Source organism: Amphiura filiformis, chromosome 1, assembly GCF_039555335.1.
Source record: "Amphiura filiformis chromosome 1, Afil_fr2py, whole genome shotgun sequence".
NCBI lineage: Eukaryota > Metazoa > Echinodermata > Ophiuroidea > Amphilepidida > Amphiuridae > Amphiura > Amphiura filiformis.
In genome coordinates, this window is record NC_092628.1 from 101,017,942 (window position 1) to 101,040,641 (window position 22,700).

Consider the following 22,700-nt stretch of genomic DNA (forward strand, 5'->3'; position numbering starts at 1 on the left):
CACTTTTATATCATATCATGTTTTAACCAAAAACTAAATGTTTAAGTTCCAAAAGGATAGGCCTAAAGTTATTCTTAAACATTCTGATTTAACTTACATCATAAGACTTACGATCATCTGAAGTTCGAGCCAAATAATCATACGTCATAATTATTGTCTCATTTCGTCATCTTGTGTTTTTAAAACCGTTATGTCAACCTTACCCAGTCATCAAAAGGAAAATTGACATTTTACAAGTTCGAATTCGCCGAAAACATTATGTAACGTTCTATTTATGCACTTTGATTTACAGATTAAGAAAGTTGAGACTTCTGATACTAAATTGACAGGATTTGATCATTAAAGAACGTAGGTGTATAATCTTGATTCTGTCAGTATAGGCCCTGTGAATCATACAACAGGAGCTAGAGCATTGATCTTCATTCAATCAAATACGGTACTTCCTATATCATAACCAGTATTGAACTTGGGCCAAACATAGTTTCACGATGAATTGACATTTGAATAAAAATGACTTTTCCCTCATAAATACGATCGCTAAGTTTGCAGTTTTTACTCGGAAGGATATCTAAAAATATACAAAATTAATGTTCACATCTAGGTTATACTTTCCCGTAACTAAATCATCACACATTAGTCAAAAAAAATTGTTTCTTTGTCACAACCGACCGATCCTAATTTTCAAAATTTGGAGGAAAAAATTGTTACTTTACAAAGAATACCGACCCAAATTGTCAAATTCTGGAAAAAAAAATTTCTTAAACTACTTTGATATTTATACGAGTGGATATTCATACGTAGTGGATAGATAAAATGATTAAAGAGTTTAAGTTCAACACTACACTATTTTTCGCTCACCTGGAATGTTTTCACTAGTTCGACTAGCGTCTTCAGCAGATGGTGATATCCCGAATGATATCATCACAGCATCACCATCTGCTGAAGACGCTAGTCGAACCAGTGAAACGTTCCAGGTGAGCGAAAAATATTGTAGTGTTGAAGTTAAACTCTTTAATTACTTTGATATTACATTTTCTTTTACAAAAGCTTCCAAATAAGGTTTAGCAGTTTTATAACACTTTATAAGTTTTGAATTACTTGACCTTTTGGACCACAAGTAAGCAATTGCCAGTTGATTTTGCAGTATACAAGGTAGTGTATTCTGCATTTGAAAATTTTAAAAAATCAGTTAAAAAAAAACTTTTTTCGACCGACCGACCCAATTCTGGAAAAGTTGTTGTGGACAAACAAACGATTTTTTTTTTTTTTTTTTTTGCCTTATGCCCAAAAGGTTTTAGAATTAAATAAGTAAAAACATAATATTTAATAAATAAGCAATTACTTTTTACTAAACATCATCATTTTTATTTAGCTTACCAGAAGATGATCAATATGATGCAATTTCGCATCCTCCTGCATTATTTTCCCAGCTAGTTTTCGAGCTACAATAGAGAACTGCTTTCTGACGATGGATGAGTAGAAATGCAAATTCTTCCCGGCTTTGTTATAGTATCAATTAAAATTCAAATGTTTTAATCAAATAGAGGAAAGTGGGGATTTCTTTTTGCAACGCAATTTTTGTTTTGTTGTATATGATTTGGTTCCCCAGGTTATTCAACGCACAAACGCCGTATAAGTGTAAAATGATATCACTACATTATTAGTATAATTATAGAATCGCATTAAGGGCTGGGGTATGAACGTTTGGACAGTATTTATTTTGGGACATTAGAGCACATCAGACATATCGAATTGCATTCTGAATACGAAGAATGTCATTCTGATATCAAATAATTTTGGTTTTTGAAATTCGCAATTTAATACACATTTTATGGCAAATCATTAAAATTGATATTTTTGATATTTAACAGTACTCGAAGTAAACTTTATAAATCTGATGATTTATACTTAACGTGTATGTAGGTGGGATGAAATGCCGACGATCAATTGAAAATTTTGACCTTTCGTATTGAAGATATGGATTTTTTTCCCAAAACACCAAAAAAATTAGGTCTTTTTGGGAAAAAATCTATATCTTCAATATGAAAGGTCAAAATTTTCAATTGACCGTCGGCTTTTCCTCCCTGCTACATACACTTTAAGAATATATCATTAGATTTATATAATTTACTTCGAGGGCTGTTATATATCAAAAATTTGAAAAATATCAAATTTGTATAATTTGTCATAAAATTTGTATTATATTGTGATTTTCAAAAAATGAAAATTATTTGATATCAGAAAGACATGCTTCGTATTCAGAATGCAATTCGATAGGTCTGCGGTGCTCTCATGTCCCACAAAAAATACTGTCGAAACGCAATAAACGCTCATTTTAGATCCCTTAAAAAGATCCAAATTAACTTTTAACGAAAACGTTTAAACCTTATGCATGTTATGACAAGACGTAAGACTTTGTTTTGTTTTTTAATACATTTTTGTTGAAGCGATATGACGAATAACCAAAAAAGCATGAAAATTCACTGAAAGAAATATACTTGGCGTTTATAACGTCTTTTACGTGTATATTATGCATTTTTTGTATATATAAATTATACATTTCATTACAATTATGTCTATTGATCGTTCTTGACGTTAATGTTTATCTAAAAAGATTATGTTGTTGTCTTCAAAATGATAAAAAAATTCAGCGAATTTACTCTAATCTGTTGAAATACGTGACATAATGCAGGTTGATGAATTTTCTAAACATGCGGTCACGAAATAAGTACAGCTCGTTGGTGACATACCTATAGCCCTTCCATTCCTTTGCTTTTATTTGCTTTGCTTTTCTATCGTTCTTTTCTTTCTTTCTTTTGTTCCTTTTATTTTATTTCCTCTTTCTTTCTTTCTTTCTTTCTTTCTTTCTTTCTTTCTATCTTTCTTTCTTTCTTTCTTCATTTCTTTCTTTCTTTCTTTCTTCCTTTCGTTCTTTCTTTCTTTCTTTCTTTCTTAATTTCTTTCTTCATTTCTATCTTTCTTTCTTTTTCTTTCTTTCAGATCTTTCTTTTATTCCTTTCGTTTTGTCTGTCTTTCGTTCTTACTTTATTCTCCTTATTATTTCTCTCCGTCTCATCTCAGAGGATGATTTAAGGAAGCCCCATCATGCACTGTAAAAGTGTTATCACGAGAGTTTCAACTGCCACTTTACTTTTCAAATCCCATTGAACTCTGTGCAAAAGATGTTGTTTTAGAATTACCGTGTGTCATTATTAGTTGGTCGATTTCAGATCTAAAGTGATGTATGCATGAAGGATAATCCACACCTTCTGTAGATAACATAAAATGTGAAATCGACCAACCTTTAGAAGGTGTTTTTATTGTAAATATATCTGTCCAAATTCAAATTTAACCATGCACGTGTGTATGCAGTGGGCGGGCAGTGGTGTCATGTTCACTCACACAGCTGTGCTAACCGCAAGACTTGCTGGGAAGTGCTTAAATCATCCTCTGGTCTCATCTGTTTGTTCCTTCGCCTCCTTTTCCATAATTACAGCAACATGCATCAGTACCATTAGACCATACTTGCCAAAATAGGATGGTGGATCTATTTTCATCGCATCGACGTCGTTTTTGTTTATCCCACTCATTTTGGACGTCCAATCCTATAAATAACCACAATGACAATAAAAATTCTAAATTTATTTCAAATATTAAATCTTATTCTAAAATTGTTCGCCATTTTACGTCATCTGGCATCTTATGGCATCACACTACAAGGTTATGCTCACCCAACTCGTTCACTTACGGGGGTGGGTGCAGAACAGACGAGCTCGCTTAATCATGTTAATGCATGACATTCAAATTATACGCTTCCATTATCGTTGGAAAATATATTTGTAATATATTACTAATGTATACGGTCTGCCAAACCCTTACTACAATATTAATTGAAGTGATTTCCTGAAGATGTTGTGACTTGAATGCCTGGCCAGGCTAATAATTGAACTTGAGGGCAATTATGTCGTGTGCAAAGCAGTGGAAGCTTACATCTCTTTTCAAAAGTGTCATATCCAGTAATCCGGGTATACTAAGGGAGCGATCGTTATTTATGGCAGGGGGGGGAATGGGTAAATTTAGGGGGAACACGAAATTTTTTGTGGTCTTGAGGGGGAACCTGAAATTTTAGTTGAACCAGGAGGGGGATTGTTAAATTTTAAATGGAGAAAATTGGGAAAACAAGGGGAACGCGAAAATGTTGAGCGGACGCGAGGGGGGAACGCGAAATTGTTTGTCGATATTTTTGCCAAAACACCCATTCCCCCCCCCCCTGCCATAAATAACGATCGGTCCCTAATGAGAGACAAAACTTTATTCGAGTGTTTTCATATAATTTTTTTTTATTAAAATAAAAAAAATTCGAAATGCAACATATAATTAATTATAATTAATGATAAAAAAATATTGAAGCAACATGTGCAATTATGTCGTAATCCTTGCAGGGGCACTGTTTCACGCCACCACCACGTTAAAGGATGAGCCTATGGACCACTTTACATTAATGTTTATCAACAAAGGCGAGGGATTGGTCTGTCGATATGCCCGAACGAACCGCTTCACTGTTCAATGGCTTTCTTGTACTATATGAAATGTGGTGGGAGATTTAAAAGCTTTTAAAATACACATGCCCTGAGCAGACTACGATGCGCACGAAAACTGCAGGGCAAAGAACAATGGAAAGTACCATAATGCGTGCGCATACTGCCGGGCAATGACGTCACATGTCAAGTGGTCTATAGGAATAACAACCAAACAAAGAAATTCTTGTTTATGCCGTAATATTGTAGTCTTTCAACCCTTTCACAACTTCAGCTGTGTACCTTACAAAAATTCCCGCTAAAAAGTGGTTCTTTTAATTTTAGAAAATACATTAATAATCGCATTGGACTTTTCGTACTGATCGTACTATAAGTGACCACCAGCCTATAATGTTCTAATCACACTATAGACTCCCTCATTTCAAATATATAGTTTTGGTTTCTCTTTTGTTCAGAAACCAAAAATCAAGGGATTAAAAAGTAGAGCTGATCTGATCTGCAATCACAACACTATTATGCTGGGAGGACACAGTATAGGGTATATAACCAGAAGTATACAATAGCCTATTGTGCTAACATAATTATTATCATGATTGATATCGGAAATCTATCCCGCGGACGACAGTTGATGCTCTCTGTCGAAGGTAGGTGGCATATTACACTCACGAGTTCTAGGCCTAGAAATCATATACATGCGCGTATACTGAAGGATGGGGTGGGGTGGGGAATTTGTTTGTTTGTATGAAACATAAACGATGCATGGAGATGATTTGATTATGAATTAGTTTATTATCCCCGGGAAGCACAACCCATACCTCTTTAAGAGGGGGCTCCCCTCCCTATATAACCACCTCTTTCCTAAATTACCCCTTTCCCCTCCTCCTCCCCTACATTCGATATCTTCATCTCGAGCTCTCCTCCCCTTCTCTTTCACTTCCAATGCTCTCTCTCATATGTTTCTCTCTCCCGGCCCATATCCCCTTGCCCTTCAACCCCCCCCCCCACACACACACACACACACACACCCCAATCTTCTCCCCTCTATCTTCTACTTTTTGCAGTAAAAATTGCTTCAGTAAAAGTCATTAGGTTATTAGAGGTCATATAATGGCCTTCCATCGATTCTGGTACATGGGATCATAGGTATTAGAGGAAAGGACATGAATCGATTTTGTTTATAGCACCTATACAATTACAGTAGTGGCCCTTTTGTAATGTCGAATGCAAATATTTCGATGGTCTATATATTTTCACAGTGAAATCAGCTTAGGCTATTTCGTAGTCTCAAGCCAATGCTTTCAAACTAAATCAATGCTTTCAAATGTAGACTGTTTTGTTCGACTTCTCTGCTTGTGAATATTGCACTGCGAAATTTAAACATTTCTTTTGTATACTTAGATCAGGTAACTCGAAAATCCTGTAATTTTATTCGTCACACCACTTATAAGAAACTGAAACCAAAACCGAAACTACCTGTCACAAATGTTTAGTTTTAAACAAAAGGTAGAAACAAAGAGATCGATATCTTGTGATTCAAGTGGTTAGGCAGGACAATAGGAAACCACGTGACCAAAACCAAAACCAAAACTAAAACTATATATTTGAAATGAGGCACTGGGATTACATGTGACGTCATTGCCAGGCAATTGGTCTCTATTGTTCCTTGCCCGGAAATATGCCCACGCAGTCAGGGACCGTGCTTTTAAAACGCCCGCCAGATCACAATAAGGCCATTGAACTATGTAGTGGCCATACGTACTCGTTGAAGTATAACGGTAGCACGTTCCCTTACCGACTCATTATTAATGTGTGGAAAGGGGTCAGGGACGGTATTCTGATCATTCTAATCCTTTCTTTTGAGGTCAATAGATAAAAGAAAGGCCTTGAACACAGGTGCGGAGTTGTAGATAATATTTAATCATCAAAGCTGCTGGCATAAGAAATTTCGAGGAGGCAGCGCTTATTATTTCTTGTAAACACAATCTAATGTAGTACTCACTACATGTATAGAAGGCCGGGCGGGTCTGCAAATTCGTGCATGAAGCTAGTAAAGATATAGCTTCATGTTCAGTTTAATCAATTAAAATACTATGGCAGGATATAAAAAAAATCGCGAGGCATTCTTTCTTGTTATGGACGACAAGTATTCATTTTTATATTATTATGACAAAATCCAGTCCCTTCTCAATTGAATAGGCTCCGAAATTAGACTTTCCTTTCCAAAAATAAATTATATGGCCTAGAGGACATGATATAGGCCTAATCTAAACCCATATTCGGTATCCAGAAACCTTCACAGTCCGAGCGGCGTTTGCACTCGCATCGCATTAAACTAGACAAAGTTCGCTAAACTGAGGCCTGCTTCAATTGCCAACCTTTATCGAGGGGCGATTTGAGGTTTCATAGTCATCTGTTACCTATACCATTTTTCACCCCGATGTGGCAGTGATGTCAACGCGTTGTGAACAGCTTCGCTCTCGCATCTATGCGGTGTCTTTAAGCGCGTGCGTATGTACACCAGCGCCATCGAACTCCAGCGAGTGATGCTGCGCCTAATAAAATTCGTATAATGCCCCCAGCATACTTTCCTCCCGCTTGCCGCTGCGGCAAGCGGCAGAGCGTTTCAAGCAATGACAAGCATTGATTGTGTCCGATTGTCTGCAATGCGCGTGCGCCACGCCGCTCATTGCAAGCGGCAGGGTATAATTGAAGACCGAATTAAAAAGACTAGTTTGCGTCTGACGTCAGGGCAAAGGCGCGACGTGATTGGTTACTGACCTGCGCAGTACGGCATTTTTGGTCTGGTTGACAGGACGTCATACGCAAACTAGTCTTTTCAATTCGGTCTTCAATTATAGTATGAAACCAGCTTAATACTGACGTGACCCCGGATGTGACGTCACTGTCACATCAGGGTGAAATGGTATTGAACAACGCAAACCAGCCAAATTTGTCATAAGTTTGAACAGCCATTAGAAAAACCGTGAATATAGTGTCAGAAAGTCTTCCACATCTTAGTATAACCTTGTCGTTAGTGTGATACTGAATGCAGCGCCATATTTGGAATATATTCGAACACGGTGTGGGCAAATAGTTGGTCAAATGTAGGCTAAGTAGGCCTAAATCATGAAAATCGCTTAATCTGAATAATACCAACCAGTAACGGACATTGAGACAACGCTACTTGAGAAGTTTGAGGTAAGTAAAGCTTTTCCTTGTTATAAAAAACAAGAAAAAGGTAGTCATTTTTATCACAACGCGATATTTTAAAAAAGTACATTTTGAGAGGGCCTACGCTGGTTCTTTTGATTCTATTTTAAAATCTGTTCATCACATGCAGTCCGATTTGGTATCTATGGTTTCATCAAAGTCTTGAGAACTAATTTGGATGGTATGTTGGTTAACAAAAACGATACTGTTAAAAATAGCGGTATTTATGCAAGCGACGTATCTATTGTGTAAAATGCATTAAAAATTGTCGGCTAAAGAGGGCATAAATTAAAATCGCGAAGAGTAACTAATAGCAACAATAACTATCTACATTCCAAGCGGAAACGATTTTCAAAAACATACCACCTTTTTCGGGCAATCGCTGAAACCGAAATATGAAATTCCAGGCCATCTGTAAAAAAGTGCGTGAGCAGAAATGACCATGAACTTGGGTCACCGAAACAAGTGTTTATATTGGTGTCATGCCTTTCATAGTGATACAACAATTAGCCCCCAATAATGGCTTTCATTTGAACCGTTATTTGTTAAACTGCGATTTTTACTTTTTGAGAAATCAATGAATGTATCAAAAAACTTTTCGAAAGTCGATTTAAAATGGCCTAACCCGTTAACATTATGTACATTCACCACATTTGTTTTTCATATCCAAAACCTGTTCGATTGGTGTGCAAATAACAAAAGACACTTTTTCATCTTATATTTTGAACTTTTCAGACAAAATAATAAGATGTACTTGCTGCATTCACGAGGACTACGTATAACAATATGCTTGTACAATTACCTTACCTTTATGCCTACCTGTCTATTTCGAGCCTCCTGGCACATGGTCTGCACTCTTTGATTCCATTTTTGCCAATAGAGGTTATCCACTTTACTCATGTGTGACTTCTAACAAAAGGCGCAGATTCCCGTAGTATTCCTCATTCAAACCAATTCAATGCATGACCTCGAAGTTACCGGAATGACTTTGGCGGGCTATTTTGAAACAGGCATGGTTGCACATGCATGTAGTTCTTTTGAAAGTCCTAAACAAGGTATAGCAGTCGCTGATAGGATATGCAGCTTATAGAACAGAGGCCTTGCATGTGACGTATCATCCCGTAAATATGGCGGACTACTCAAATGCATTCAACAAAAGCATGATTGCAATCTACCGTGACAGTTCGTCTCGCTCATATGTGACGTGTCATGTCAAAAGGAGACACTTTTGGGCAGGATCATTAATGGAGAAATAGCCAAAAATCTGGCCAGGGGTGGTTTTTTCACAATTTAAGTTTGTTGTGAATTTGTGATGTTATTAATGTTAAAAATATTGTCTGGTAGTTTCAGACAGGAATATAACTGGCATCTTGTATTTTTTGAGACATTTTTCAAGGTAATTCATACTCTCAACATTGTCAATAATATTTTAAAGGCCAATATCTCAATTTCCAATTTTATAATACCATAACTTACGAACTCAATATCTTCGCTTAGGAATGTCCGATTTCATTTGGGAAAATAGTGTTGTAGAGCAAAATATCTCTATATTTAAGATATATAAAAACCTCAAAATTGATAACCTGCCCAAAAGTGTCTCCTTTTGACATGATGCGTCACATATAACCCTGCACTACGATCGAATAGGTTGATGACAACATTTGATTGAATGGACTGCACTCCGCCATAACTACGGTGAAGGACACCAGTTCAAATCCTTTGTTTGGAGCCAATCGATAAAAGAATGCAGGGCCTCTATAGAACACGGATAACCTCTATTGTGTGTATGCGATACTTCGTTCCATGTTTCCATCCATTCTGCTTCCTTTCTTTCTCCACTTTTCTTGTTTATGTGCAGGTTTAAGACTGCACTTGACTTCTTGACTTATGAATAAAATAAATAAATTACTTCAGTTGCATGTTAAAGATCTTCAGAGGTTTTTGGCAGTGATATTTCATCATGCTTCATTCAGTATCTACGCAAGAAAAAGACAAACAAATAAACACACAACTTTAAAAAAAAAAAGTATGCTCAAGCGTGTCTAAACTTACTATTCACAATAACTGGGGGGGGTCGAAAGGTTTGCATCGCTAAGGAGGGGGAAGAAAACATATTGCATAGAACTTAGAAGGTAAACAAATGTCGATTGCATTATTTAACTTTCCGAGCCAGCATGCAGTGTCGTCTGTAACTAACTTTTGGCATAATTTACAAATACAAATTTACAAATTAGAAATTGAAAGTCAACAAATTATTGTGATTTATATTTTAGTGCTCGTTTATTATTCACTAATGATTTGCATTTACCTGTCCTGATTATTATATAGAAGTGTTAAAGACGTGATTTTATTTCACGAAGGTGTACTCCCGTGTGGTCTAGTGGTTAGGATTCGTGGTTTTCACCCACGCGGCCCGGGTTCGATTCCCGGCATGGGAACATTTTTGGTTGTTGTTGTTGTTGTTTTACTTCAATTTGATGCTTTCTGTTTTCATTATTTTCCAAATCGCAAATTCACACAGTTTTGAGAGAAAATAGATTAAGAAACTTTTCATTATTTCATTTAAACAACATTATATTCTCACGAGGACTATTATACATGCACTTGTTTAATGCATATGACGACAATGCATAAATGCATTAATTACAGTGAAGATCTTCAAAAGATGTGTGTTTCTTCTTCTTGAACATTTCCAGCAAATGAAATTACTCTAATTTTATAACTAGTCTTGCTAAATCCGCATAATACACAATTAGGCCAAAAAAATTGTTTGTTTGTCCATAGAGGCTTATGAAAAAGTTGGGTCGGTAGGTCGGATTTTTCATATTTTTTATTTGAAGACTGGTAAATAAGTAAAACACACAGCACTTTACTAGGTTTAACTCTTGAGATGGTTCTGCATGTTATACTGTTCATTTTCTTTACATTTTCTTTCTTTAAATTTATACTAACCACTGTTTTATACGATGTCCCATCGATGCCAAAAAAAAATCAAAAATCAAAAAAAAAAAAAAAAAGGGTACACGGTCGGTCGGACGTGGACAAACAAACAATTTTTTTTTGGGCCTTAGTAATTACGGTCGTTTGTTTTTCACTAATAATTTGCATTTATCTGTCCTGATTATTATAAAGAAGTATTTTCATTTTACGATTATGCCATCCCGTGTGGTCTAGTGGTTAGGATTCGTGGTTTTCACCCACGCGGCGTGGGTTCGATTCCCGGCACGGGAACTTTTGAGTTTTGATTGTTGTTTATTCTTCAATTTGATGCTTTCTATTCTCATTATTTTTCAAATCGCAAATTCCCACAGTATTGAGAGAAAATAAATTCTGAAACTTTGCATTATTTCAATTAAACAGCAATGTATTCTCACGATGACTATACACGCACTTGTTAAATGCATATCACGACAATTTTGGAATTAACTGGGATGACCACCACCACATTAACAAAAAATAATATATTTTACATGCACTTGTTGAATGCATACAATAATTTAGTTCCAGCGAGATCTTCAAAAGATGCACTAGTGATAATGTGTGTTTCTTCATCTCCTTGAACATTTTCAGCAAATAAAATCACTTTAATTTTATAACTTAAAATTAAGAGATAATAAGCAATTCCGTACCAATTTGCCTAAACATAAAACAAAACCCTGGGATGACTAACTGGGATGACAAATTTACAAATTACCTTACCTATGAAATTGAAAGTCAACAAATTATTGCAACAAATTATTGTGATTTATATTTTAGTGCTCGTTTATTATTCACTAATAATTTGCATTTACCTGTCCTGATTATTATATAGAAGTGTTAAAGACGTGATTTTATTTCACGAATGTGTACTCCCGTGTGGTCTAGTGGTTAGGATTCGTGGTTTTCACCCACGCGGCCCGGGTTCGATTCCCGGCACAGGAACTTTTGAGTTTTGATTGTTGTTTATTCTTCAATTTGATGCTTTCTATTCTCATTATTTTTCAGATCGCAAATTCACACAGTATTGAGAGAAAATAAATTCTGAAACTTTGCATTATTTAAATTAAACAGCACTGTATTCTCACGATGACTATACACGCACTTGTTAAATGCATATCACGACAATTTTGGAAATTAATTAGTTAACTTACAGTGAAGATCTTAAAAAGAGTATTACCATGCAGTAATGCGGGTTTCTTCTTCTTCTTCTTGAATATTTCGGCAAATAAAATCACTCAAATTTTATAACTATAGTCTTGCAAAATCCACATAATATTAAAGGACAATCAGCAATTCTGCACCATTTGCCTAAACAAAAACAAAACCCTGAGATGATCAACTGGGATGACCACCACCACATTAACAAAAATAATATATTTTACATGCACTTGTTGAATGCATACAATAATTTAGTTCCAGCGAGATCTTCAAAAGATGCACTAGTGATAATGTGTGTTTCTTCATCTCCTTGAACATTTTCAGCAAATAAAATCACTTTAATTTTATAACTTAAAATTAAGAGATAATAAGCAATTCTGTACCAATTTGCCTAAACATAAAACAAAACCCTGAGATGATCAACTGGGATGACCACCACCACATTAACAAAAAATAATATATTTTACATGCACTTGTTGAATGCATACAATAATTTAGTTCCAGCGAGATCTTCAAAAGATGCACTAGTGATAATGTGTGTTTCTTCATCTCCTTGAACATTTTCAGCAAATAAAATCACTTTAATTTTATAACTTAAAATTAAGAGATAATAAGCAATTCTGTACCAATTTGCCTAAACATAAAACAAAACCCTGGGATGACTAACTGGGATGACAAATTTACAAATTACCTTACCTATGAAATTGAAAGTCAACAAATTATTGCAGCAAATTATTGTGATTTATATTTTAGTGCTCGTTTATTATTCACTAATAATTTGCATTTACCTGTCCTGATTATTATATAGAAGTGTTAAAGACGTGATTTTATTTCACGAATGTGTACTCCCGTGTGGTCTAGTGGTTAGGATTCGTGGTTTTCACCCACGCGGCCCGGGTTCGATTCCCGGCACGGGAACTTTGACTTTTGGTTGTTGTTTTTTCTTCAATTTGATGCTTTCTATAGGCCTACTCATTATTTTGCAAATCGCAAATTCACACATTATTGAGAGAAAATAAATTCTGAAACTTTGCATAGATGCAACCCACCTCCACCCACCAGAAGCTGTAGGCAGCCATGGTTTTTTACTTGCACTATATGTAAGTTTTGAGCACCCGAGGCACTTCTGCACAGCACATCCTCCAAGGACAAGCGTCAGCTTATTTATGGAGTATTCATCTCAAGACTCAGATTGACAAATTACCTTGCCTTTGAAATTGAAAGTCAACAAATTATTGTGATTTATATATTAGTGTTTCTTTATTATTCACTAATAATTTGCTTTTATCAGTCCTGATTATTATTTAAAAAAAGTGTTTATGACTTTTGGTTTGATTTTAGGATTATGTCTTCCCGTGCGGTCTAGTGGTTAGGATTCGTGGTTTTCACCCACGCGGCCCGGGTTCGATTCCCGGCACGGGAATTTTTGAGTTTTGGTTGTTGTTTTTTCCTTTTTTCCAAAATCGCAAATTCACACATTATTGAAGATAATGTGTGTTAGTTGAAGGTAATTTCACAGTAAATTGAAGTATTTGAATAGAGAAAACTTAATTGTACAATTTTGACTCAAACTTTGACATAAACTTACTGAAATAATTAATTAACTACGAAGAATCATTTAAGACACATCACGCGATCTGAAGTACATATTACCTCCTCTCAACCTTTAGACTAATTTCTCCCGTTTCCATTAATTACATTGTTAAGGTTAGCAACTATTCTAAACTGATGCGATTTGTAGTTCACAGCATCTTGCGAATGGTAGTGAGCTTTGGCACAAATTGTATTGATCATTCAAGAATTCAAATATCACAGATATACTTTTGTAGGTCCTGTGGTTCTTGAATTATGGTGTAGAGAGGGTTGAAACAACAATACTTTTGTAAATCAAGCAAGTTTTCAAAGCATTGTAGAAAGAACTTTAGCAAAACTGACATCAAAGTGTTATTTTTTAATAATATATTGATTTAGATAATGAAAATCAACTGCTTCCACTAACTATAATACCCTTAAACAATGCAAACAGGGGTCATATTATGATAGTAGACGTAATTATCAATATGAAATACAACACCAAAAATGCGTATTATGCTTTGATTTTATTCAGAAATCAAGCAACTGTATAGTTATATTTGCAGTAGTGCAAGAGTCCATCATCGGACACCTTCCAAAGGCAAAACGAACGCGTATACTGACACTATCGCCTCCATCTTTATTATGATAGATTTTCTTCAGACAAGAGTAAAAAGCTGTTTTGGCAGGTGGATTATGATACATGTATTGACCATGATAAATGTTGTCCCCCGATGTGGGAGGATGGAAACCCACATTTCATCTTCTTTTAAGGCAGAGAACTTTAATAAAATGGTCTCGACCAGAATGTATTGACTTGACTCCCACACTCCCAAGACAAGAACCCGAATATTGAGCAACGTACACAGACATCTTCTTATGGCTTACAATAAAACAGGTGTTAATCAGCAATTAGACTATATCAGAAACAGAAATTGAATTTGGTGGGAATGTATAACTCCCATTTTCTTTGATTGATCATGTTGATGCAAGCACCTTAGCACCCATCAGATACTTTCAATCTTAGTGGGAGGAAAATGTAAAGAATCCTGATATAAAGTCCGCGTATTGGCTCCCACTCTTTAAGGGTACGGGACCTTTGAACGGAATTATGCATGTGCAGCATATATGCAGGATGCCGACTTTAGGTGAAATTTTTCTATAAAATTTTGACAGGAGAAAGAAATTTAGTGCATCTGGTAGCTAAAATTAATGAGTTGTACATTCTTAGTTTAAATTCTCACTGATCTTGCTTGATTTCTGTTTTTACAAAGTCTTTAGTCGTCGAGATCTTTGACCTTAAAACACTTGGTGTTTTTTGAAACGTGGGCCGTAATTCTTCTCAAATAAACCCTAAATACCTCCAGGAACTTTGAGAAGACAGGGCTTTTAAAGTATGCCTGAAAATAAAGCACAAAATGTGAGGTCTCTTGAGGCCTCTGCAATGTCTGCCATGTATATAAAAGGAGCTGAAAAGGTACAAGCATGTAATCAAGGTAAATATGCAGAGCAGATGAAGAAAAATACGATTATGAGAATTGATGAGATGTCGGCAAATGTTGAACATCAGTTGGAAGAAGAAAAGGACCAACAAAATCATCCAAATAAGAATTTGATGTGACAAGGCAGCTTCTGGCTGACGGGAAAAGATGTATGGTGAACTGGTAAAAAGTGAAGTCGGTCTGACTCTCAGTCTCCATGCAGAAGAAAGAATGGTTGAAGAACATCCCGGAGAACATCACAGAATGTGCAGAATTCACGTGCAAGCCAATTTAGCCATTAGACGCAAACTAGCAACAGACTAAAGTGCAAAGGAGAAACGTATACAGAAGTGGTCGTCAATCAGGCCCGTACGCAGGATTTCATTTGGGGGGTGCTGATTTTGAAAAAGTGGACTTTTTTCCCAAGGGGGCAATTTTGTGAAAAGTGGACTTTCTTCCCAAAATTTGGACCTTTTTTGTCCAAAAAAGCGTAAAAAAACTTATTTTTTGGCATATGGGCTTCTCTGGCACGCACTGCACGATCAAGCTGGCGCTGGTCCCACAAGTGTTCAATTGGGTTGAGGTCTGGCCCCCGGGTCTGGCCTGATGGCAGGCCATTTTGACTCTACTCCCATATTCTGTAGTCGTTGACTACTGTGGCTATGTGAGGCGAGCGGTGTCATCTTGGAGGATTGCATTAGGTCCCAGATTGTGAAGATGTGGGATTGCAGCTTGCTGCACAGAATAACGGTCAATTTGGCAAATTCTTTTTGAGACCCCACTACATTCACCAGGCGTGTACTCAGCCGTGAAAAATGTTATTGTTTCAAATGGGGTGTCATTGTAAAGCGGAGTATTGTAGCTATCCATTGATATGCAACACGATATGAATATGTCACAAATAATTTGAGATACAGATGCTTGAAAAAACTTTCAAAACTTTTGTTGAGGAGTTTAGAAGTGTTAAAGCCGACTTTTGATTTTATTTTTCGAATAGGTCCTCCCGTGTGGTCTAGTGGTTAGGATTCGTGGTTTTCACCCACGCGGCCCGGGTTCGATTCCCGGCACGGGAACTTTGACTTTGGTTGTTGTTTTTCTTCAATTTGATGCTTTCTATACTCATTATTTTTCAAATCGCAAATTCACACATTATTGAAAGAAAATAAATTCTGAAACTTTGCATTATTTAATTAACTGAGGGAGATGCAACCCACCTCCACCCACCAGAAGCTGTAGGCAGTCATGTTTTTTTTACTTGCACCAATGTAATTTTTGAGCACCCGAGGCACTTCTGCACAGCACATCCTCCAAGGACAAGCGTCAGCTTATTTATGGAGTATTCATCTCAAGACTCAAGATCAATTGACAAATTACCTTGCCTTTGAAATTGAAAGTCAACAAATTATTGTGATTTATATATTAGTGTTTCTTTATTATTCACTAATAATTTGCTTTTACCTGTCCTGATTATTATTTTAAAAAAAGTGTTTATGACTTTTGGTTTGATTTTAGGAATATGTCTTCCCGTGTGGTCTAGTGGTTAGGATTCGTGGTTTTCACCCACGCGGCCCGGGTTCGATTCCCGGCACGGAAATTTTTGAGTTTTGGTTGTTGTTTTTTCCTTGAAAATTTACGATTTTTGAACTTGTTTCCAAAATCGCAAATTCACACATTATTGAAGATAGTGTGTGTTAGTTGAAGGTAATTTCACAGTAAATTGAAGTATTTGAATAGAGAAAACTTAATTGTACAATTTTGACTCACACTTTGACATAAACTTACTGAAATAATTAATTAACTACGAAGAATCATTTGCGACACATCACGCGATCTGAAGTACATATTACCTCCTAGACTAATTTCTCCCGTTTCCATTAATTACATTGTTAAGGTTAGCAACTATTCTAAACTGATGCGATTTGTAGTTCACAGCATCTTGCGAATGGTAGTGAGCTTTGGCAAAAATTGTATTGATCATTCAAGAATTCAAATATCACAGATATACTTTTGTAGGTCACGTGGTTCTTGAATTATGGTGTAGAGAGGGTTGAAACAACAACACTTTTGTAAAACGTATACATAACTCATTAACAACAATACATCAAGCAAGTTTTCAAAGCATATGATTTGTAGAAAGAACTTTAGCAAAACTGACATCAAAGTGTTATTTTTTAATAATATATTGATTTAGATAATGAAAATCAACTGCTTCGACGAACTATAATACCCTTAAACAATGCAAACAGGAGTCATATTATAATAGTAGACGTAATTATCAATATGAAATACAACACCAAAAATGCGTATTATGCTTTGATTTTATTCAGAAATCAAGCAACTGTATAGTTTATCTTTGCAGTAGTGCAAGAGTCCATCATCGGACACCTTCCAAAGGCAAAACGAACGCATATACTGACACTATCGCCTCCATCTTTATTGTGATAGATTTTCTTCAGACAAGAGTAAAAAGCTTTTGGCAGGTGGATTATGATACATGTATTGACCATGATAAATGTTGTCCCCGATGTGGGAGGATGGAAACCCACAATTCATCTTCTTTTAAGGCCGAGAGCTTTAATAAAATGGTCTCGACCAGAATGTATTGACTTGACTCCCACTCCCAAGACAAGAACCCGAATATTGAGCAACGTACACAGACATCTTCTTATATGTATTACAATAAAACAGGTGTTAATCAGCAATTAGACTATATCAGAAACAGAAATTGAATTTGGTGGGAATGTATAACTTCCATTTTCTTTGATTGATCATGTTGATGCAAGCACCTTAGCACCCATCAGATACTTTCAATCTTAGTGGGAGGAAAATGTAAAGAATCCTTATATAAAGTCCGCGTATTGGCTCCCACTCTTTAAGGGTACGGGACCTTTGGACGGAATTATGGGCAGCATATATGCAGGATGCCGACTTTAAGTGAAATTTGTCTATAACATTTTTACAGGAGAAAGAAATTTAGTGATCTGGTAGCTAAAATTAATAAGTTGCACATTCTTAGTTTAAATTCTCACTGATCTTGCTTGATTTCTGTTTTTACAAAGTGTTTGCACATTTTGACAAAGTGTTTAGTCGTTGAGATATTTGACCTTAAAAGACTTGGTGTTTTTTGAAACGCGGGAGCAGGCCGTAATTCTTCTCAAATAAACCCTAAATACCTCCAGGAACTTTGAGAAGACAGGGCTATTAAATGTCTGCCATGTATAAGGAGATGATAAACTACAAGCACGTAATCAAGGTAAATATGCAGAGCAGATGAAGAAAAATACGATTATGAGAATTGATGAGATGTCTGCAAATGTTGAACATCAGTTGAAAGAAGAAAAGGACCAACAAAATCATCCAAATAAGAATTTGATGTAACAAGGCAGCTTCTGGCTGGCGGGAAAAGTTGTATGGTGACTCTCAGTCTCCATGCAGAAGAAAGAATGGTTGGAGAACATCCCGGAGAACATCAAAGAATGTACAGAATTCACGTGCAAGCCAATTTAGCCATTAGATGCAAACTAGCAACAGACTAAAGTACAAAGGAGAAACGTATACAGAAGTGGTCGTCAATCAGGCCCGTACGCAGGATTTCATTTGGGGGGTGCTGATTTTGAAAAAGTGGACTTTTTTCCCAAGGGGGGCAATTTTGTGAAAAGTGGACTTTCTTCCCAAAATTTGGACCCCCGCACCCCCCGCGTACGGGCCTGTCGTCAATCCTCAGATGTGACCGTGGCAACTTCCGACAAGGCAAACATTGAGAGGCCCAAGATTTCATATATTTTCCATGTTCACATTTTGGTGAATAAAATTAGAACAGCAATTAAAAAAAAATACCTTATTATAATATTAAATAAACTCCTCAACAAAAGTTTGGAAAGTTTTTTCAAGCATCTGTATGGCAAATTCTTTTTGAGACCCCACTGCATTCACAAGGCGTGTACTCAGCCGTGAAAAATGTTATTGTTTCAAATGGGGTGTCATTGTAAAGCGGAGTATTGTAGATATCCATTGATATGCAACACGATATGAATATGTCACAAATAATTTGAGATACAGATTACTTCAGATGTGGCTCTGGCCCGGGGCTCTGGCAACTTCCAGCAAGGCAAACATTGAGTGGCCCAAGGTTTCATATTAACCATGTTCTCATTTTGGTGAATATAATTAGAAGAGCAATTTTTAAAACTACCCGTATACATCGATAGTTTAAAATACGTCTCCCATTCACATGATAGATTGTATTGCATTGTTAAACAGTGCAAATAGTGGTCATATTATAATATTAAATAGATGTAATTATCAACATGAAATACAACACCACAAAATGTGTACTATGCTTTGATTTTATGCAGAAATCAAACAAGTATGATATTTGCAGTAGTAGTGCAAGAGTCCGTCGGACACCTTCCAAAGGCAAAACGAACGCATGGTCTCTAACTGTATACTGACACTATCACCTCCAACTTTATTGTGATAGATTTTCTTCAGATAAGAGTAAAAAACCGTTTTAGCAGGTGGATTTGATGATTATGATACTGGCCATGATAAATGTTGTCCCCCGATGTGGGAGGATGGAAACCCAAATTTCATCTTCTGTTAAGGCAGAGAGCTTTAAATAAAAGGGTCTCTATCAAAATGTATTGACTTGACTCCCACACTACCAAGACAAGAACCCGAATATTGAACGACGAACACAGACGTCTTCTTATGGCTTACAATAAAACAGGTGTTAATCAGCAATTAGACTATGCAGTATCAGAAATTGAATTTGGTGCGAATGTATAACTTCCATTTTCTTTGATTGATCATGTTGATGCAAACATCCTACCACCCATCAGATACTTTCAATCTTAGTGGGAGGAAAATGTAAAGAATCCTGATATAAAGTCCGCGTATTGGCTCCCACTCTTTAAGGGTACGGGACCTTTGAACGGAATTATGCATGTGCAGCATATATGCAGGATGCCGACTTTAGGTGAAATTTTTCTATAAAATTTTGACAGGAGAAAGAAATTTAGTGCATCTGGTAGCTAAAATTAATAAGTTGCACATTCTTAGTTTAAATTCTCACTGATCTTGCTTGATTTCTGTTTTTACAAATTCTTTAGTCGTCGAGATATTTGACCTTAAAACACTTGGTGTTTTTTGAAACGCGGGCCGTAATTCTTCTCAAATAAACCCTAAATACCTCCAGGAACTTTGAGAAGACAGGGCTTTTAAATGTCTGCCATGTATAAGGAGATGATAAGCTACAAGCACGTAATCAAGGTAAATATGCAGAGCAGATGAAGAAAAATACGCTTATGAGAATTGATGAGATGCCGGCAAATGTTGAACATCAGTTGAAAGAAGAAAAGGACCAACAAACTCATCCAAATAAGAATTTGATGTGACAAGGCAGCTTCTGGCTGGCGGAAAAAGTTGTATGGTGACTCTCAGTCTCCATGCAGAAGAAAGAATGGTTGGAGAACATCCCGGAGAACATCAAAGAATGTACAGAATTCACGTGCAAGCCAAATAGCCATTAGATGCAAACTAGCAACAGACTAGTCGTCAATCTTCAGATGTGACCGTGGCAACTTCCGGCAAGAAGCCCAATGTTTTATATATTCACCATGTTCACATTTTGGTGAATAAAATAAGAACAGCAATTTTTTAAAATACTCGTACATCGATATTTTGAAATGCGTCTCCCATAATCACACGATAGATTATTGGTTGACACCACATAAATTTGTTTGAAAATGGCTGCTTTCATGAGTGGGCAGTTTAAAATAATATGGCACTGATTGGTAATTGTAATTGCAAGAATACAATCTGAGCTAAATCGGCATGATTTTAATATCGTGCAATAATTCATGTGATACTTCACAGAAGTTGTTTTATAAATTTGAAACTCGTTATAATTTCAAGAAGTAAAAAGAATGTTGAAGACATGAATGATTTCCTCTATACATCTCCTGATGGATAGATGCTGTATACTCGACCACGGTTTTACCGTCTGCAAATCAAATCCCACGCAATTGTATTGCATTACAACAGACACCGGCATGTCAGGAGCAAATACTTCCCGCCATAAAACATTTACCAAAAACACATAAACAATTTAATTTTATACAACTTTTTAAAAAGCTTGGTATAAATACCTATCAAAATTATGCAAAATTATGCAAAACTATATATCCTACAAAAATGTATATGGGTTTTTAAATACAATACCTAATTTAAGGATTATACCGTATGGGGAGATAATTAGCGATGTGTATAATTATAGTCTACCCACTCTTTTCCTTCATGAATTCCAATGATGGGTTCACCGCTTTATAAGTCGGTGATGCAATCTGAAAGATGGGTGGGTGGGTGGAAAAGCGCTCTGCCACCACACATGCCTAATTATACATGCTTTATAATTTGTGCTCTAATCTTGTAAATCAGTTTTTGTCATTCAAAATTAAACAAAACCTGTATAAATATGGAGTTGGCAACAAATATGTTTTATTCTGGAATATTATTATAATTATAACAAATAGCAATATAGAGTTATGATGTGGAAATTTCACATTTTTTATTTGGGCTGCTTAATATATTAATACTAGTGGGGTAAATGGCGGGGAGGCGTTAAAAACTCGTAGGAGGCTTTTCCCGTGCAGTCAGGATGAGTGTACAGGAAGATATCATTTCAGGCTAGTAAGTGAAGCTGTACTTGCATATAGCACTGTGCTATCTTTGCCAGTTTTTCTGTCCAATTTTTTTAACCATATGGATTTTATACCGCATGCATTTTGAGGAATAAATATATATTATGATGTCATGTGCCGAGTTTGTCGTCTCTGATGGTGAGTACTTATTTATTACTCATAAAGATTAATCTTTTTATTCGGATATTTTGAGATAAAAATGTCATTAACTTTGTAGGAAATATTTCTCAAACTTGATTATTTTTTTCATATTAATATACTAAGTAAATCTTGCGATGTTTTTCCTATACTCATTTAGTGTAGCGAGTTGTCTATCAAATAGATGTAACCAAAGCTGATTTAGCTCCGTCTTTTAAAGTTGTTATTTTATCTACTTACGTCCAATCATTATTTTGATGGGTAAAAATAGATTGCTACGTTTGTGAATACTAAAGTATTTAACCACGTGTCGCGGACCAATAGCAGCTGGTGGATCTTCTTACGTGCAAAACTGCCTTTCTACGTCGACACCAACATTAACGAGAGAGATGAATTTGTTGTTTGTCAAATTACTACTTTAATTAAAATCTTTGTTTATAATATAGCGATGGTTATCAGTGATTCTTGAAAAATATTTATGTATTTCTTTTTTAAAATAAAAATTAGCTTCATAAATCAAATTGATTGCGAAATTTGTATCATTTCAATAATGTTTGATGTTCGTATAATTTGCCACATCACTTCGTTACTTACAATGGTTCCTTTTTACATTAAAATGTCTTGTAAGTTGTAAACATGTATACGTGCTGTTTGTTTTCACGTTTTGTTTTTTCCTCAAATTAATAATTATTTGTTTCAATTGACTGTAATTGCGAAAAAAACAATTAAATCAATACTTAAATATAATATTGAAGTGCTGATGTGGGCGGGCTGCATGAAACAAGCAGCCAGATGAAATTAAGGCTACCAGTTCAACATCCGCAAAGAGACGTGTCATAGCGCCATCATGGGTTTACTTGAGCAGTAGATGAAAGCTTGTGTTTTTCGCGATATGTCCACAAAATAATTTTGACAACGAGTTA

At 35.8% G+C, this 22,700-nt stretch overlaps 7 non-coding genes across 7 annotated transcripts; all 7 read left to right on the top strand.

The window, feature by feature from the left end:
* Positions 1-10,114: 10,114 nt before the first annotated feature.
* On the top strand, positions 10,115-10,186 carry Trnae-uuc (transfer RNA glutamic acid (anticodon UUC)). The gene has a single exon. It is a non-coding gene; the product is annotated as a tRNA-Glu (tRNA).
* Positions 10,187-10,907: 721 nt separating this feature from the next.
* Trnae-uuc (transfer RNA glutamic acid (anticodon UUC)) lies at positions 10,908-10,979 on the top strand. Its single transcript has one exon. It is a non-coding gene; the product is annotated as a tRNA-Glu (tRNA).
* Positions 10,980-11,597: 618 nt separating this feature from the next.
* On the top strand, positions 11,598-11,669 carry Trnae-uuc (transfer RNA glutamic acid (anticodon UUC)). The gene has a single exon. It is a non-coding gene; the product is annotated as a tRNA-Glu (tRNA).
* Positions 11,670-12,731: 1,062 nt separating this feature from the next.
* Trnae-uuc (transfer RNA glutamic acid (anticodon UUC)) lies at positions 12,732-12,803 on the top strand. The gene has a single exon. It is a non-coding gene; the product is annotated as a tRNA-Glu (tRNA).
* Positions 12,804-13,236: 433 nt separating this feature from the next.
* Trnae-uuc (transfer RNA glutamic acid (anticodon UUC)) lies at positions 13,237-13,308 on the top strand. The gene has a single exon. It is a non-coding gene; the product is annotated as a tRNA-Glu (tRNA).
* A 2,631-nt stretch (positions 13,309-15,939) lies between these two features.
* On the top strand, positions 15,940-16,011 carry Trnae-uuc (transfer RNA glutamic acid (anticodon UUC)). Its single transcript has one exon. It is a non-coding gene; the product is annotated as a tRNA-Glu (tRNA).
* A 449-nt stretch (positions 16,012-16,460) lies between these two features.
* Trnae-uuc (transfer RNA glutamic acid (anticodon UUC)) lies at positions 16,461-16,532 on the top strand. Its single transcript has one exon. It is a non-coding gene; the product is annotated as a tRNA-Glu (tRNA).
* The last annotated feature ends 6,168 nt before the right edge of the window (positions 16,533-22,700 follow it).